The sequence below is a fragment of the Musca autumnalis genome, unplaced genomic scaffold, assembly GCF_047663935.1.
Source record: "Musca autumnalis isolate F117 unplaced genomic scaffold, ASM4766393v1 scaffold_5, whole genome shotgun sequence".
Lineage (NCBI taxonomy): Eukaryota > Metazoa > Arthropoda > Insecta > Diptera > Muscidae > Musca > Musca autumnalis.
In genome coordinates, this window is record NW_027412088.1 from 84,296,993 (window position 1) to 84,314,449 (window position 17,457).

Genomic DNA, 17,457 nt, shown 5'->3' on the forward strand with positions numbered 1-17,457 from the left:
TTTCCAAAATTTTCTGTGAGAGGTACTTGAAGGATTGGGCTATCGCTAATTTCATAATAAAGAGCTGTGTGTGCGCAATAGTAGACGTAGAAGCGACGATGGGCGGGTGAAAAAGTTTGTTTTTGCTTTGGTGGTGTATATGCGAATGCGACCAAACACCTGTGTTTCGTTCTTTGTTGTTGCTGAGATTTATTCATCAACAAGATTAAAAAACCTAGCAAGTGAAGAGGAAAAGAAAAAAATGGTATGATTTATTTTTGTTCTTTTTGCGAGAAAGACATTTTTCTTCAGTTTCTCCTAGGCAGTCGTTAAATAAAGACGGTAAAGTGAGTGAATAAATAAATGTTTGTGTTTTCTTAAAGAAATTGTCCTTTTTAGTAAATTAAATGCCCAAAAAATTTATTAATTGAATCAAAAAGGTGAATGGAAATATTTTATTGGACAAGGAAGAATATATAATATAATATATTTTTCATATACATGCATATATTTGAAATATGGATGTACCTATTTATGACATTATATAATCATTTGATTTCAGATGCCGATTTCCTTTTGATGATTTCAATTTTGAGGATAATGTGTTTTATTTTACAACAAACGAGAAGCGTTCAACGATATTTCTATATTTTTAAATGGTTTTATTAAGCTCGCCCCGTTTGTTTTTTTTATTTATTATTTATTTTTGGGTCAAATTTAGTAATTCAAATTTCACCCTCTTCCTGTCAACCGATTAATCTGAAATTTTGTATACACTTCGGATTTTGGTGACAATACAATTATATTTATTCACTATCATTATAAATTCAAGATGGTGGCCGCTACAAAATGGCGGATATCGTAGGTTTTATCAATCCCATCAATATGGGTATCAAATGAAAGGGCTCAACAAGCTTAACAACAATATACTATAAAAAACTGAAATCCAAGATGGCGGCCGCTACAAAATGGCGGATAACGTAGGTTTTATCAATCCCATCAATATGGGTGTCAAATGTAAGTGCTCAACCAGTAGAATACAATGTACTATATAAAGTTAAAATCTAAGATGGCGGCCTCTGCAAAATGGCGTATAACTTAGGTTTTATCAATCCCCTCAAAATGGGTATCAAATGAAAGGTCTCAACAAGTAGAATACAATTTACAATGCAAAATTGAAATCTAAGATGGCCGCCGCTACCAAATGGCTGATAACAATTTTTTATCAATCCCACCAATATGGGTATCAAATAAAAGGGCTTGACAAGAAGAATACAGTGCACTATACAGTACATCTTATACACCCGAAAGCCATACAGTTTCCAGCTAAGTACAATTACGGGACGGCTGAAAGAAGAATGTTGCCTTTAATACTATCATGGGCTTCTACTATACATAAAATGCAGGGCAGCACTGTGGATCACGCAGTCGTATACTTAGGTGCGAAACTGTTTGAAGAAGGTCAAGCCTACGTGGCTCTTAGTAGAGTAAGATCTTTGCAGGGACTACGTATAGAGGAGTTGGACTGCAATAAACTAACGGGCAAGAAACCTTGCAATAATGAAGCACTAAACGAATTAAACAGAATGCGAAATAAAAACTAAAAATTAGAAAATAAAAATAGGTAAAAAAACTTTTTAAGTTAAACGGTTTTATGTTAAACATACATTGCAATGTTTAAGATAAATGTACTAAAAACCAAAAAATAATAAAATAGATACAGTCGTGGGAATTATAAACATATGCATTGACTAGACTAAAATAAAACCGTGGGGCACGTCAATTGTCTACAAATTATCGACTTAATGTGCGATAGAAGAATCGTTTAATTCGTCGTTAGGCAGTTGGCCCGCAGACGGTGCGGAAATTACTTACTATTTCTTGCTCATGGAAATTCCAATAGTTATACACTCCATGTAAATAAAAGAGATGTTTCAACTAGTTTATCGTTGGACATTCACACTGCTGCCTGGCGAGGAAGCGTTTCACTGCTCGTAGTTTGTCTTTAATCGACAAAGTACTACTCGCTCACCACTATGAAACCCTAAAACTTAGCTTATAATCGAGCTTGCTAGCTTGTTTCCACATTCTAGCCCTACTTATCACACGTCCATCGTTGTCGGTTGAACAACTGCCTAATTATAGTGTAACATTATAAAACAAACATTTTAATCAACGATTGTAGACAATTGACGTGCCCTATGGTTTTATTTTAGTCTAGTCTATGCATATGTTTATAATTCCCACGACTGTATCTATTTTATTATTTTTTGGTTTTTAGTACATTTATCTTAAACATTGCAATGTATGTTTAACATAAAACCGTTTAACTTAAAAAGTTTTTTTACCTATTTTTATATAATTAATAGTTTTTATTTATTTGTTTTTTTTTTTTCTAAAAGTGTGACCCTATTTCTTTTATTTGGAATTTTGTATGTATCTATGTGTCTGTTGTTGTTTTTGTATTTGGTATTTCTATCCAGCAAACCAATGGTACCGACATCCGATGTCGGATCCTAAATCGTAAAGGTATCGTAACGAAAGTTTATGAAGTGGTTGACATAATTTCGGAACGAAATGTTGGAGCGACATCGGATCGATTTCGGCCCGATTTCGTAAGGAAATCTGAAGAAAATCCTTGGACAATTCGGAAAGAAAATTTCGTTCCGACATTCCACTCCGAGAGATCGTTTAGAAATCGGAACGAAATCTGAACGATGTTGCTTCCGAAATTGTTCAGACGTGTCGGACATCCGACATTTGGTTTGCTGGGTATACATTTCAATAAAAGAAAAACAACCACCATTTATAAATGTGTGTATGTCGGAGTACGCCAATGGGTCTCCCATGAGCATAAATTTACTCTCGGTCACCACCGCTTAGAGTCTACACGGGTTGTGATGGAGAGTAAATTTACTCACACGGGAGACACATTGCCTTAGTCTGGTGTATGTGTATGTGCTTTTGTGGATTTTGGGTATTGTATTTATATTTCACCTAAACAAATATTTGTTTGCACCCAAACATATATTTGTTTGCAGGACCCAAACAAATGTTATGTTTGGGATTGGTTGCAAACAAATATATGTTTGCTGCAAAATATGTTTGGGACATATGTTAGAGAGGCTTTTTTTCCTCCGTGTATAACCTGGAGTACAGCTATTTATTGGCGGGATGTGTACGTTAAGCAACCATACCTGACTGCTATCCCAATACATTCCATGAACGGCTCAAGCGGGACGTAAGACTTGGATTAAATGTTGTCTGATTTCTTCGGGGAAGGTAGAGACGAACTTTATCAGTATTTGGAAAGAACTGGCATTATTACTATGGAAATATTGCTTATCGGTTCATCGTGCATATCGACGTAGATAGGTACTGGTCCAAGGATGTCCTTTTTCTATCGTTTATTAGATCTGCGCCTTTTTTGCGAAGATTTCGGCTTCGAAGGCACCTTATATATCTTCCAACATCTAGTTTGCGTCAGTACTGATTACCAACTTAATCAAAAGCACTCTTCAGGACTCTTGAACTTGATCATGGATCTCCAAACTCTGAATATAATAATCCAGTTTCAGATTTTTACACGCAGAAAAATATATGTTAGAAATATGTTTGGATCCAAACAAATATTTGTTTGGGAGTGATTGCAAACAAATATATGTTTGGATCCAAACATAATTTGTTTGTGTCCAAGTAAGTAAGTTTTTATTTGAGTCTTCTTTTTTCCGATGGTACAATGAAATACCTTTTTAATACAAGATGGTTAACATAATTGAAACTGTTAGAACTATTGTTGTCTTATTCTAACTCACTATGAAGATAATGAATAATGCTACATTCGAACTGTGAAAGCATAAAGGAAATAAGAATAAAGGGATGATAAAAAAGGGAATGAGGTTTGCTCCCGACCTCAGCTGTTTGTTTGTGTCCAAACAAATATATGTTTGCAACATTTTGTAACATATCTCAATTTTATTTGTTTGGGTACCAACATATTTTATATGTTAGAACATATTTTTTATGGATGGAGAGGGGATTTTTGTCAAAGGGAGTAACAACAGGGCTCTTGCGGCGGAATGCTGGTTTATAATAAAGAGCTGTGTGTATGGTGCAATAGGAGACGCAGAAGCTTTGGTAGTGTGTATGTTGTAAAATACGTGCACGCAGAAAAATGTATGTTAGAAATATGTTTGGATCCAAACAAATATATGTTTGGGACCGGTTGCAAACAAATATATGTTTACAACATTTTGTAACATATGTATCTCAATTTGATATGTTTGGGTAAAACATATTTTTTATGTTAGAACATTTTTTTCATGGGTGGAGAGAGGATGTTTGTCAACGAGAGTAATAACAGTGCTCTCGCGGCTGTGGAATGCTGTTTTATAATGAAGAGTTGTGTGTATTGTATAATAGAAGACGTAGAAGCGAAGTTGGCGGCTTTGGTGGCATGTATGCGTCAAACTCGTTTGTTTCTTGTTTTGTTGTTGTTAACCAACTTAGCAGAAGAAGAAATTATATGAATTATATTTTTTTCTTTCTTCAGTGCTTTAGGTGCCTTTGTAGAGTCAAGACGGTCAAGTCAGTGAATAAATAAATCAGTGTTTGTGTTTTCTTAAAGAAATTGTGCTTTTTAGTAAACTAAATGCCCAATACATTTTATAATTGAATCGGAAAGTTGAATGGAATTTTTTTATTGGACAAGGAAGAAATCACATTTAGTATTGGTAATTACATACATACTTATGTATATTTGAAATATCCCAACATACCAAAAAAGCTTGAGAATTATATTATAATAAGCTTACCAACATAAGCCTTAAGCTTATAAAAGACTTGAGAAATTTGTTGTTAAAAGCTTATGTCATAATTGTAGAAAAATCGAAACGGAACCCTTGTTTATAAGCTTACCCTAGTAATTGTAGAACAAGCTTATGCAATTAATATTATCTTAAGCTTACCCTTGTAATAGTAAAACAAGCTTACATATATGGTAACATGGGGCGGCTTCGCCACTGGGGCGCCTTCGCCAGCACCGATTTTCTTGATAATTATAACTGCTACAGAAATGCCGTTAAAAGGAAAATTGTGAGTTTAACGAAGATCTTTCATCTCCCAAAAATTGGCATTTCTATCAAATATATGAATGTCGATGCACGCGGTTTCATGTTTTTGGGGTATTGAGAAAAATATTCATGGTAGGTATATTTTGTGATATCTTGTATACCTTTAGTGATATCAAAATTATATTTTATACCGTTAATAGACAACTACTGAAGAATATAAATCTAAATAATTTGCATGATAAAAGTAATTATAAATGTCAATATATTCATATTATGAACTATGTAGGGGGTGGGGCGGCTACGCCATGATAGGGGTGTTGTGGGTTAATGTGAAAAATATGTCAGGTTAAACTTAAATTGTTTATGCTATTGATATACCACGCTATAATGTGAAGTTGAAATCAAATATTGTGCTAAACCTATCTAATTTGGCAAAAATTTCATTTTTATGCCTAATTTCAAGGTACCTACTTCAATTAACGGCTAGAATATGTTTCTTTTTGTAAATTTTAGAATCATTTTTGATTATTAAATATAAAACATGTTCCTTTTATGCATTATGTTGATATTTGGGAAGGAAGTATGGTAAATGCCAGTTTAAGAGTCCGTTGATATATATCCAATGTCGATGGCGAAGCTACCCCATGGGTGGGGAGGCTTCGCCACTTTTTAGACATTTTGTAAATTCTCAAAAATAATATTTTAAAAACAAAATTATAATTCTTTATATATCAAAACTTATAGTCAAGACATGCTAATATTCTTACCAAAAATAATATTTGGAAAAACTTTAGTGATGTCTATATGAGGACATTTTGAAAAAAACGTGGCGAAGGCGCCCCATGTTACCATATATTTTTTTTAATTTTTATTAAAATTTTATAAATTCAGTTCATATTTTAGGATTTAGTTATAAATTAACAAAATGTGCAGTGTATTTTATCATTGTTATTTTTTAATTAATTGAGTTAAGTTTTCACTCTATGGTATAATTAAAATAATTATGTTTACAGTTACGTCTTTTGGTTTTATAATTGTTTCGCATCTTTATACGATTTTTCGCGAACCCTCTTGAATGAATGTGTCATTGGAGTTGCGGCATCTATGAAAAGTAGACATTTAGTGTGATAATTTTTTCAGTTAATTTTGTAAATTTAACTTACTTTATATAGCGTTTCTTGTGCAATAGTTCTGCGCCTTGCACTCTGTATGCACGGTTTCGATTCTCAGGTCGGGCAAAAACATCATACTTTCCAACGGTGGCAAAATATCCCTCAGCGTAATGTAGACGACATTTCCGGATAAACAATGAAAAACTTTTATGCAAATGGTGTCGTAAAACATGCCGTTCGGAATCGGCGATAACAAGTATGTCATTTAGCCAATATGAAGCGGCGTGCACTCATTAATATGAAAGAAATCTATCGTGTACCTTAGAAAATGGGTTTGGGAACATATGTATGAATGTTAAATATATAATTATTCGTAGTTTCGTCACTTTCACTATGTTCGCAGTCACTTCTAGTTTCATCACAACCGCTATTTACATCACCAATACTGAAAACTTCTTCAGATTCATATTTTTTATACCCTCCACCATAGTATGGAGGGTATATTAAGTTTGTTTTTCCGTTTGTAACGCATTGAAATACTCATTTGCGACCCTATAAAGTATATATATTCTTGATCAGGGTAAAATTCTAAGTCGATCTGAGCAGGTCCGTCCGTCCGTCTGTGGTAATCACTCTAGCATCCACAAAAATTTTGGGAAAATGCGTCTTTTGTTTGCAGGCAGGTCAAGTTCGATGATGGGCTATATCGGTCCACGTTTTGGTATAGGCCCCATATAACGGTACCCCCCGATTTACGGTATTTTGACGTTTTTAGCTACATTTTCAGACCAATTTGGCTATAATTTGACATTTAGGGTTCTTAAGTGCCAATAAACATATATAACAAAACTTGTGGACATAGGTCCATATAACGGTACCCCCCGATTTGCGGTATTTTGACGTTTTTAGCTACATTTTTAGACCGATTTAGCTATAATTTGACATTTAGGGTTCTTAAGTATCAATAAACTTATATAACAAAAGTTGTGGACATAGGTCCACGTTTTGGTATAGCCCCCATATAACGGTACTCCCCGATTTACGGTATTTTGACGTTTTTAGCTACATTTTCAGACCGATGAAGCTATAATTTGACATTTGAAGTTCTTAAATGTCAATAAACTTATGCGACAAAATTTTTGGACATAGGTTCACGTTTTGGTATAGCCCCCATATAACGGTACCCCCGATTTACGGTATTTTGACGTTTTTAGCTACATTTTCAGACCGATATAGCTATAATTTGACATTTAGGGTTCTTAAGTGTAACTAAACTTATATAAAAAAAGTTGTGGACCTAGGTCCACGTTTTGGTATAGCCCCCATATAACGGTACCCCTGATTTACGGCACTTTGACGTTTTTATCTACATTTTCAGACCGATTTAGCTATCAATTGACATTTAGGGTTCTTAAATGTCAATAAACGTATATAACTAGTGGACATAGGACCATGTTTTGGAATAGCCCCCATATAACGTTACCGCCCGATTTCAGGTATTTTGAAAATATTACCAACAAGTTTTAACCGAATTATCTGTAATTTGAACATTTGACATTTGAAATTCTTAGTGGTCAACACCTCTCCACCAAAAATTTTCAAGAAAGCCCCCATATAACGGTACCTCCTGATTTTCAGTAATTTGATGATTTTAGCTACAATATTAAACCGAACTAGCAGTAATTTGACATTTGAAGTTCTTAGTGGCCACAACACCTCTCCATCAAAAATTGTCAACATAGGTCCATGTTCGGATATAGCTCCCATGTAACTGTACCTCCCAATTTTCAGTAATTTGGCAATTTTAGCTACAATTTTTAACAGAACTAAGTGTAATTTGAAATTTGAAGGTTGTAGTGGTCCCCACACATCTGCATCAACAATTTTCAACATAGCCCCAATATAACGATACTTCCCGATTTTCGGTACTTTGAGGATTTTACTTAAAATGTTTACACTGAAAGAAAAAGCTTCATGATATAAAAGAAATAGAACATTGGTGGCGTTTATTTAATTGGGATAGCTGTTACAATTTTGATTTTTCAAAATAGTCTGGCTTAATCCCTTTTGTTGTTTTAATATTTAAAACAACAAGTTTATTAGTGGAGAAGGTTTGGCATTGTTCGCCAAGGGGTAAGGCAAGGAAGACTAGTTTCGATCCACGCCACTGGATCTCATCAGTTCCCTTTGTTTCTTATTTGTGGATATTCTCCACCGAAGTTATTTTTCAATAACTTCTTCAACAAGAAACTTTTTATACCCAAACATCAATCGTCAGCTCGAAGTATAAACGTTAACAAAGAAAAGCATTCAATGAGAAGTTTTTCTTTGGTAACCTAACACAACTCCGACGAAAGTGTTTACGAAACAAAGCAAACCTTCTTCCACTCGTATGTGTCGTTGATTTTTCAACAAATGCACATACCCAAATGCTGTTTGGTAGCTTATATACCAACAACACACAAAACCGTGCCAGTGTTTCTCAAATAGAACATTGGTGGCGTTTATTTAATTGGGATAGCTGTTACAATTTTGATTTTTCAAAATAGTCTGGCTTAATCCCTTTTGTTGTTTTAATATTTAAAACAACAAGTTTATTAGTGGAGAAGGTTTGGCATTGTTCGCCAAGGGGTAAGGCAAGGAAGACTAGTTTCGATCCACGCCACTGGATCTCATCAGTTCCCTTTGTTTCTTATTTGTGGATATTCTCCACCGAAGTTATTTTTCAATAACTTCTTCAACAAGAAACTTTTTATACCCAAACATCAATCGTCAGCTCGAAGTATAAACGTTAACAAAGAAAAGCATTCAATGAGAAGTTTTTCTTTGGTAACCTAACACAACTCCGACGAAAGTGTTTACGAAACAAAGCAAACCTTCTTCCACTCGTATGTGTCGTTGATTTTTCAACAAATGCACATACCCAAATGCTGTTTGGTAGCTTATATACACAGTCTTACATAAGTATACGTACGCCCCATAAATCTCGGGTTTTAGAAAAAGTAATGATATTTATGAAATTCCAAGTATACAGTTTTATTTCGTCTCACTAATAAACAATATTTAATACAACAAAAGTATATTCCATAATATAAATAACGGTAAATTTTACAAAAACCAAAAAATGATACTTACAAAAGTATACATACGCCCCAAGGAAATATGAGTATTATCGTACAATTTATGGAATTAACAGCAAAATTTATACATTTTATGGTTTTGGCGAATGTGTCTGGGTGTCCGAGATATATTTTAGAGAAAGAAAAATAATTGTTGGGTGTTAAATGCCGTTATTTAATGCCAAACTTCTTGTATAGCTCGTTAAAGCGGACCCTTGCTGATTTCTTTCTGTTTTAGGTATTTGAGTATCCAAAAGCCACAATATTAGTGTCAGATTATAGATTTTGAGATCCTAGCAAGCTTTTTAGTTGATCTTGTGCATAACACACCTTCCTGAGTGTCGATAAATTCACATTTTTCCTGGGATATCTCAGGAAGTTAATAGATTCCTCGGAATTCTTGGCTCAAATTACATACAGAAGACCTTGAATTGTGTTTTAATATGGTGTTATATAATCCTTGGACCCCAATTGATTCGGAAATGTGAAATATTCTGTTAAAAACCTGCTCCCAAAGCATCAAAATATAATCACTACCAAAAAGCATGAAATTTACACTGTGAACAACGTAGTTTTCGTATTATGACCATTACCGTCAATATAGGGTCGGAAAGTATCGGATAATTGTACATTTCTAATACAATTGGTGTCCAAGGATTATATAGCACCATATTAAAACACAATTCAAGGTCTTCTGTATGTAATTTGAGCCAAAAATTCCGAGGAATCTATTAACTTCCTGAGATATCCCAGGAAAAATGTGAATTTATTGACACCCAGGAAGGTGTGTTATGCACAAGGTCAACTAAAAAGCTTTCTAGGATATCAAAATCAATAATCTGACACTAATATTGTGGATTTTGTGTACTCAAATACCTAAAACGGAAAGAAATCGGCAAGGGTCCGCTTTAACGAGCTATACAAGAAGTTTGGCATTAAATAACGGCATTTGACACCCAACAATTATTTTTCTTTCTCTAAAATATATCTCGGACACCCAGACACATTCGCCAAAACCATAAAATGTATAAATTTTGCTGTTAATTCCATAAATTGTACGATAATACTCATATTTCCTTGGGGCGTATGTATACTTTTGTAAGTATCATTTTTTGGTTTTTGTAAAATTTACCGTTATTTATATTATGGAATATACTTTTGTTGTATTAAATATTGTTTATTAGTGAGACGAAATAAACCTGTGTACTTGGAATTTCATAAATATCATTACTTTTTCTAAAACCCGAGATTTGTGGGGCGTACGTATACTTATGTAAGACTGTGTACCAACAACACACAAAACCGTGCCAGTGTTTCTCAAATAGAACATTGGTGGCGTTTATTTAATTGGGATAGCTGTTACAATTTTGATTTTTCAAAATAGTCTGGCTTAATCCCTTGCCTTGCCTTGCCTTACCCCTTGGCGAACAATGCCAAACCTTCTCCACTAATAAACTTGTTGTTTTAAATATTAAAACAACAAAAGGGATTAAGCCAGACTATTTTGAAAAATCAAAATATAAAAGAAATCTTACATTCCATCAATGAAATTTGTCATTGATTTTGAGCCAACGTAGGGCTTCATTGAATAAACGAAAAAAGTTTCATTGAGTTTCATTGAAGTAAAATTAACGAATTTGTTCATTATTGCAATGAAACTTCTTCATTGATGCAATGAAATCTCTTCATTAATGAAATGAAACTTTTTCATTGATGCAATGAAACCTTTTCATTAGTGCAATTAAACGTCTTCATTGATGCAATGAAATATCTTCATTAATGAAATGAAACTTTTTCATTGATGCAATGAAACCTTTTCATTAGTGCAATGAAACTACTTCATTGATGCAATGAAACCTCTTCATTAATGCAATGAAACTTCTTCATTATTGCAATGAAATACTTTCATTAATATAATGAAATACTTTCATTAATACAATGAAATACTTTCATTAATGCAATGAAATATTTTCATTAGTGTAATGAAATACTTTCATTAATGTAAAGAAATACTTTCATTAATGCAATGAAGCCTTACGTTGGCTCAAAATCAATGATACATTTCATTGATGTAACGTAAGATTTCATTTATTTTATGAAGCCATTTCATACTCAGATGATGCATAAAAATTAAGTCAACGCTAAATATGTTTAATTCATTTTATTGTAATTAGTTTTGACCATTGATACAATACGTCATTTTTGATTCCTTAGTTATTAACTAAATACATTAATGATACCATTGGTCGTTGTCATCTGTAAGTAAAATTGAAAGAATAAACAACTTGTTACTAAATAACTGGTTTTCTACACAATAACTTACCTTCATATTTTGTCGCTCAGTCATCCCCTGTGTACTTCCATGATGTTGGGATACAGCATACACATAAAACAACTGTACATATAAAAACTACATGAAAGAGTTTTAGTTTAATATTTGTATTTTCTTTTCACATTAAACACTTCATACCTACTTTCAACGAAGTTTATGATCCTATTGGGCGTTGTCACCATTAAGTAAAATTGAAAATCATAAAAAGTGTTAGTAATTTATTTGTCTTTATTTGTCGCTGGACACCAAACTCTTGGCATTTTCTCCGTCATTCCATTCTTCTTTAGATTTTCTATTGCTTGCATCTATTACAAAGAGAAAAACCAAATAAATGTAAATTCGCTTATATAAACAAATGAATAAATAAAACTTAACAGAAATAGTTTGTCCAATATTTACATACTTACTTTTCTAAGTTAAAAACACGAATCGTACAATTTTTATTCATCCGCACTTGGCGGCGTTATAATGTCAACTAAAACAATGTTGTTGACAATTTGCTGATCAACTTTTTGGCAGACAGGGTTGTTTTGCTTAATCTTGTTTTCTGCTTGTTAAACGCACACACGCACATTCACACCGCACAGCTGGAATTTACTTCATAACAACAATGAAATACATAACAAGGAACGACAGAGAATAACATACCGAGAGAGTAAGCCTTGATACCCAAGTAGAAAAAATGAGACAAACATTTTAATGAGAATGAATATGTATGTATATCAAAGCCAATCGCTAGTAAAGCAAGTAACCCAGCCAGCAATTGGGAGTGAGTTTCTCACTTCCTCTATCAGAAGTAATCGCATTCTGATCTTCTATTCTAGAAAATAGCGATCCTTTATCATTTTACAATAACAATTGCATTGCTATCCCTTTTTGAACTTCTTGAATAACTACCTAATGTCAGAAAAAGAGATCGAAATTCTATTATTGCTTTTTTACACTAACAATGCTACTACTTACGACTATCGCATGGGCAGACACTTTCTCTGGTCAATGCAGACACTTCGATTGTTTACGTTCATTTGAGGCGTGTACAACCTTAAACTAATATAAGACTTTAGTCTATCTGGTGTTTATAAGGTACGGTGGTGCAGTGGTAAACATGTTCGCTTTGCATTCTTAAGGTCATGGGTTTGATTCCCAGGCCAGGCAACATAACATTTTTAAAAGTACAAAAATTAATGAAGATGGCAATTTCATCTAAGGATAGTTCTTTAAAAACGTATGTAATTTGGAACATTAATTAGAATAGTAAAAAAAAATTAAAAGAATAACAACAGATAAAATGAAAAACAAAAAAAATGTTTTTTTTCGTCACAACCAATTTTATCGCTAAAAGTACTTCTAGGAAGTCTCGATAAAAAATGCTTGCTGGGAAGGATTTTTTGTACAGTTACGCTTTTAGAGACGCATTTGCTAATATTCGTACATACATATGTATGTTTGATGTATGTGATTCTATACACACATATGTATGTACTTGGCAGATTTATAAATGTGTTCTGTTTATGATTGTGGAAAATTTAAAACATTTGTTTAATAAAGAAAAATAATTAGAAGAAAAATGATAATATAAGGGTCATAATATAGATAAGATTTCAGACCCTTTTTTCATTCCGCAAAATAGTATTGGGAACTTCAGTTTCAATTATTTAATGAAACTCTTGCATTTATTTAATGAAAATGTTTCATTTATTCAATGAAAATGTTTCATTTATTCAATGAAAATGTTTCATTTATTTAATGAAACTATATCATTAATTTTTGGAGCCAACTAAAAACATCAAATATAACCAATTTTCCACCATTTTCTAAAAATATGTTTGAATACTAGTTTTTTTGAAGTACATACTATTTAGCATAGTTTCAATACTCACATATTTTTTAAAATTTAAAGAAATTAGAAGTTACATTACATCAATGAAATACGTTTCATTTATTCAATGAAACCAAAAATCATTAAATTTTAGTTAACGTAAGGTTTCATAGCATTAATTAAACATTTCATTGTATTAATGTAACATTTCACAGCATCAATGAAAAATAATCAATGAAACCCGTCCATTGATACAACGAAGCATTTTTCTTTCAGTGTAACCGAACGTAGGTCCATGTTTTTGTATAGCCCCAAAACAAGCCTCCCGATTTTCCGTACCTTAGCTTTATTTTTTAGACGAACTTTCTGTAATTTGGGATTTAAAAGTCAGCAAAAATTCTGCAACAAAAATTGTTCATTTAAGTTCATATTTTCGTATAGCCCAGATACCTCCGAACTAGCTGTTAATGACATTTGAAGTTCCCACTTTATGTAGCGATTTTCGATATTTTGAGGATTCTAGCTAAATTTTTTAACCGAATTAGGAGTTATATGACATTAAAGGCTCCCATCAAAAACTGTCAACATAGGCCCATGTTTTATTATAACCCCTATATAACAGTACCTCACAATTTCTAGCCCACCAAAAATTGTCAACAGTTAGATATAGGCACCATAAAAAAGGGCCTCCCGAATGAAGCATTTTATGTACATTATCTGACATTTTAACGTACTCACTTAAAGTTGGGGACAGGAATGAATATTTTATGGTGGAGGGTATGAAAAGTTCGGCCCGGCCGAACTTAATGCTTTTTTACTTGTTTATGATTCAAAAGTTCAATGACTTTTTGGTCTTTTAACACTGTTTTATATTTTGTAGGCATCGGCAATTATATTTTAGCACAACACGGATAAAATTATTTAGTTCACACAACGCGCATATACCTTTAATCACAAAAAAAACTAAGAGATCGATGAGATGTAAAATACAAAAAAAAATCTACGAAAACTAATTTATCAACAAATGACAATCAACAAAAATGTGTATACAAATAATTTTCAGGCAGACTTTAGAAAAGTTTGTGCCAGTAATAGTTTCACAAGCATTGTTACAAATTGATTGTGAATTTTCTATTTTTATAATATTATTCTCAAGTCCTATTACTTTTTATTTTTATTTGGTATGTTGGGATGGCATATCCATATTTATTTATTACATTACATAATCATTTGACTCTAGATGCCGATTCCCCGCTGATGATTTCAACTATGAGGACAATTTGTTTTATTTCACAACTAAGGAGAAGCGTTCAACTACGTTTCTATATATTTTTCCTTTTTAAAAGTGTGACTATTTACAAATTATTTCAATCAGTTTTTCTTTTATTAAGGTGTGTTATGTATTTCTTTGGAATTTTGTATGTACCTTGTGTTTGTTGTTCTTTTGTCTTTTAATAAACAACCTCAACATTTGTGTGTATACTATAGAGATAGCCAGTGAGTTCTTACTGAGAGCAAGTGAAGAGAGCAAAGTGTTTTACATTGAATTTTACGCTCCCTTGCTCTCAGTAAGCGCCCACTGGTGCATGTGTTTGTTTTTTTGTGCCTTTTGGGTTTGAATTTTTTTGCACCCAAACATAAAATTGTTTCCACCCAAACATATCTTTGTTTGTACCCAAACATATATATCTTTGCACCCAAACATAAATATCTTTGCACCCAAACATATATATGTTTGCACCCAAACATATATTTGTTTGGGACTGTTGCAAACATATATATGTTTGCTGCAAAATATGTTTGGGACATATGTTAGAGAGGCCGTTTTTTTTTTGCGTGTGTGTTTCGTGCTTTGTTGTTGTTAACCAATGTAACAAGCGAAGAGAAAAAGAAAAAATTGTATTAATTATGTTCTTTTTTTCAGTTGTCTAAATACAATCGTTGGGTAAAGACGGTAAAGTGAGTGAATAAATCAGTGTTTTGTCTTTTCTTAAAGAAATTGTGCTTTTTATGGAAATTTTTTATTTGACAAGGAAGAAATCGCATTTAATATTGGTAATTACATCAATACGTTTTTTCATATACATACATACATACATACATACATATGTATATTTGAAATATGAATGTACCTATTTATTACATTATATAATCATTTGATTCCAGATGCCGATTTCCCGATGATGATTTCAACTTTGAGGAAAATGTGTTTTATTTCACAACCAAGGAGATGCGTTCAGCGATGTTTCTCTATAATTTTTTTTTAAGTGCGACTTTTTATAAATTATTTCATTCAGTTTTTCTTTTTTCTTTGTTTGTTGTTGCTTTTGCTTTTGAATAAACCACCACCATTTATAAATGTGTGTATATGATAGTGATACCCGCTTACTGAGAGAAAGTGAGCATATATTTCAATGTGTTTTACATTGAGCCCTTGCTCTCAGAAAGCACCCACTGGTGCATATGTTTTTTTCTGCCTTTTGGGTTTGTATTTGTTTTCACCCAAACATATGATTTGTTTGCAGCCAAACATATAATTTGTTTGCACCCAAACATTTATTTGTTTGCAGGACCTAAACATATGTTTTGTTGTTGGGACTGATTGCAAACAAATATATGTTCGCTGCAAAATATGTTTGGGACATATCTTAGAAAGGCGTTTTTTTTCTGTGTGTAGGACATGCGAATATCATTAACTTAATTAATAGTCAGCTTGAATGAAATGGTGAGTGTTGCGTAAGAAATTGCATACCCACCTCCTTTAGGTTTGGCTCATTACCCGTAATATTTCGTTGTAGGGACACATGGGCTAAAGATAACTCTCCTCTGTACGGTGTTGTAATATACACAGACGGATCTACGGATGGTGGAAGGCACTGGGACCAGCGTTCACTGTGAGAACCTTTTAATTGAATACTCATTTAAGCTTAACGATAGCTGCAGCGTCTTTCTGGCAGAGATTTTTGCTATAAAGAAAGCAGTAGAATTGGTGAAAGATCATTATACAGGACCGATACCTCGAGGGCAAACCAATGGATACCGCCTAGCTTATGGTGTTTGGACACGTTGAGGATAATTTGAAGAATTCAAACTTCACCTTGGCGGTCTTTCTCGATATAGAAGGAGGCTTCAATAATGTAAAGCTTGAATCCAAACATATTGCTATCAGTCACACAGGAGTTTCCTCTATCCTAGTGGAATGGATTGATGAGAAATAGAATCATCATTTCGTATATAGGACAGAGTTCCGAGTTTTGTAATTTGGTATAGAAGTTTTTATTACTCCTAGGATGTTTGGTATTGCAAATGGGCTATATCGGTCCACGTTTTGATATAGCCCCCATTTAACGGTACCCCCTGATATTCGGCATTTTTAAGCTTTTAACATCATTATCACACCGAAATGACTAAAATTTTGTACTTAGTCTTGGTCAACTTTCGCCCAGATTTTTCTCGTTATAAGACCACGCCTTCATATAGTCCCCATAGAGCGGTACCTCCCGATTTTCGGTATTTTGAAGGTTGTAGCCTCAATATTCCTCCGAAATGGCTAAAGTTTGGTATTAAGTCTTCGCTGGAAGTATGAAACTTTCCCCCAGTATTTTGTCGGTATAGGTCCACGCCTTTATATAGCCCACATAGAACGGTACCTCCCGATTTTCGGTATTTTGAAGATTGCGGCCTCAATATTCCACAGAAATGGCGGAAATTTGACATTTAGTCTTCATTTGGGGTATAAAACTTTAAAAAGCGAAATGTGTCGGTAGAGGTCCACGCCTTCATATAGCCCCCATTGAACGGTACCTTCCGCTTTTCGGTATTTTGAAGGCTGTGGCCTCAATATTCCTACGAATTGGCTGAACTTTGGTGTTTAGTCATTATTTGTGGTATAAAACTTCCCATATGAAATTTGTCGGTATAGGTCCACGCCTTTATATAGCCCCAATGACGGGTACCTCCGATTTTCGGTATTTTGAAGGTTGTGGCCTCAATATTCCTCCGAAGCGGCTGAAATTTCGTATTT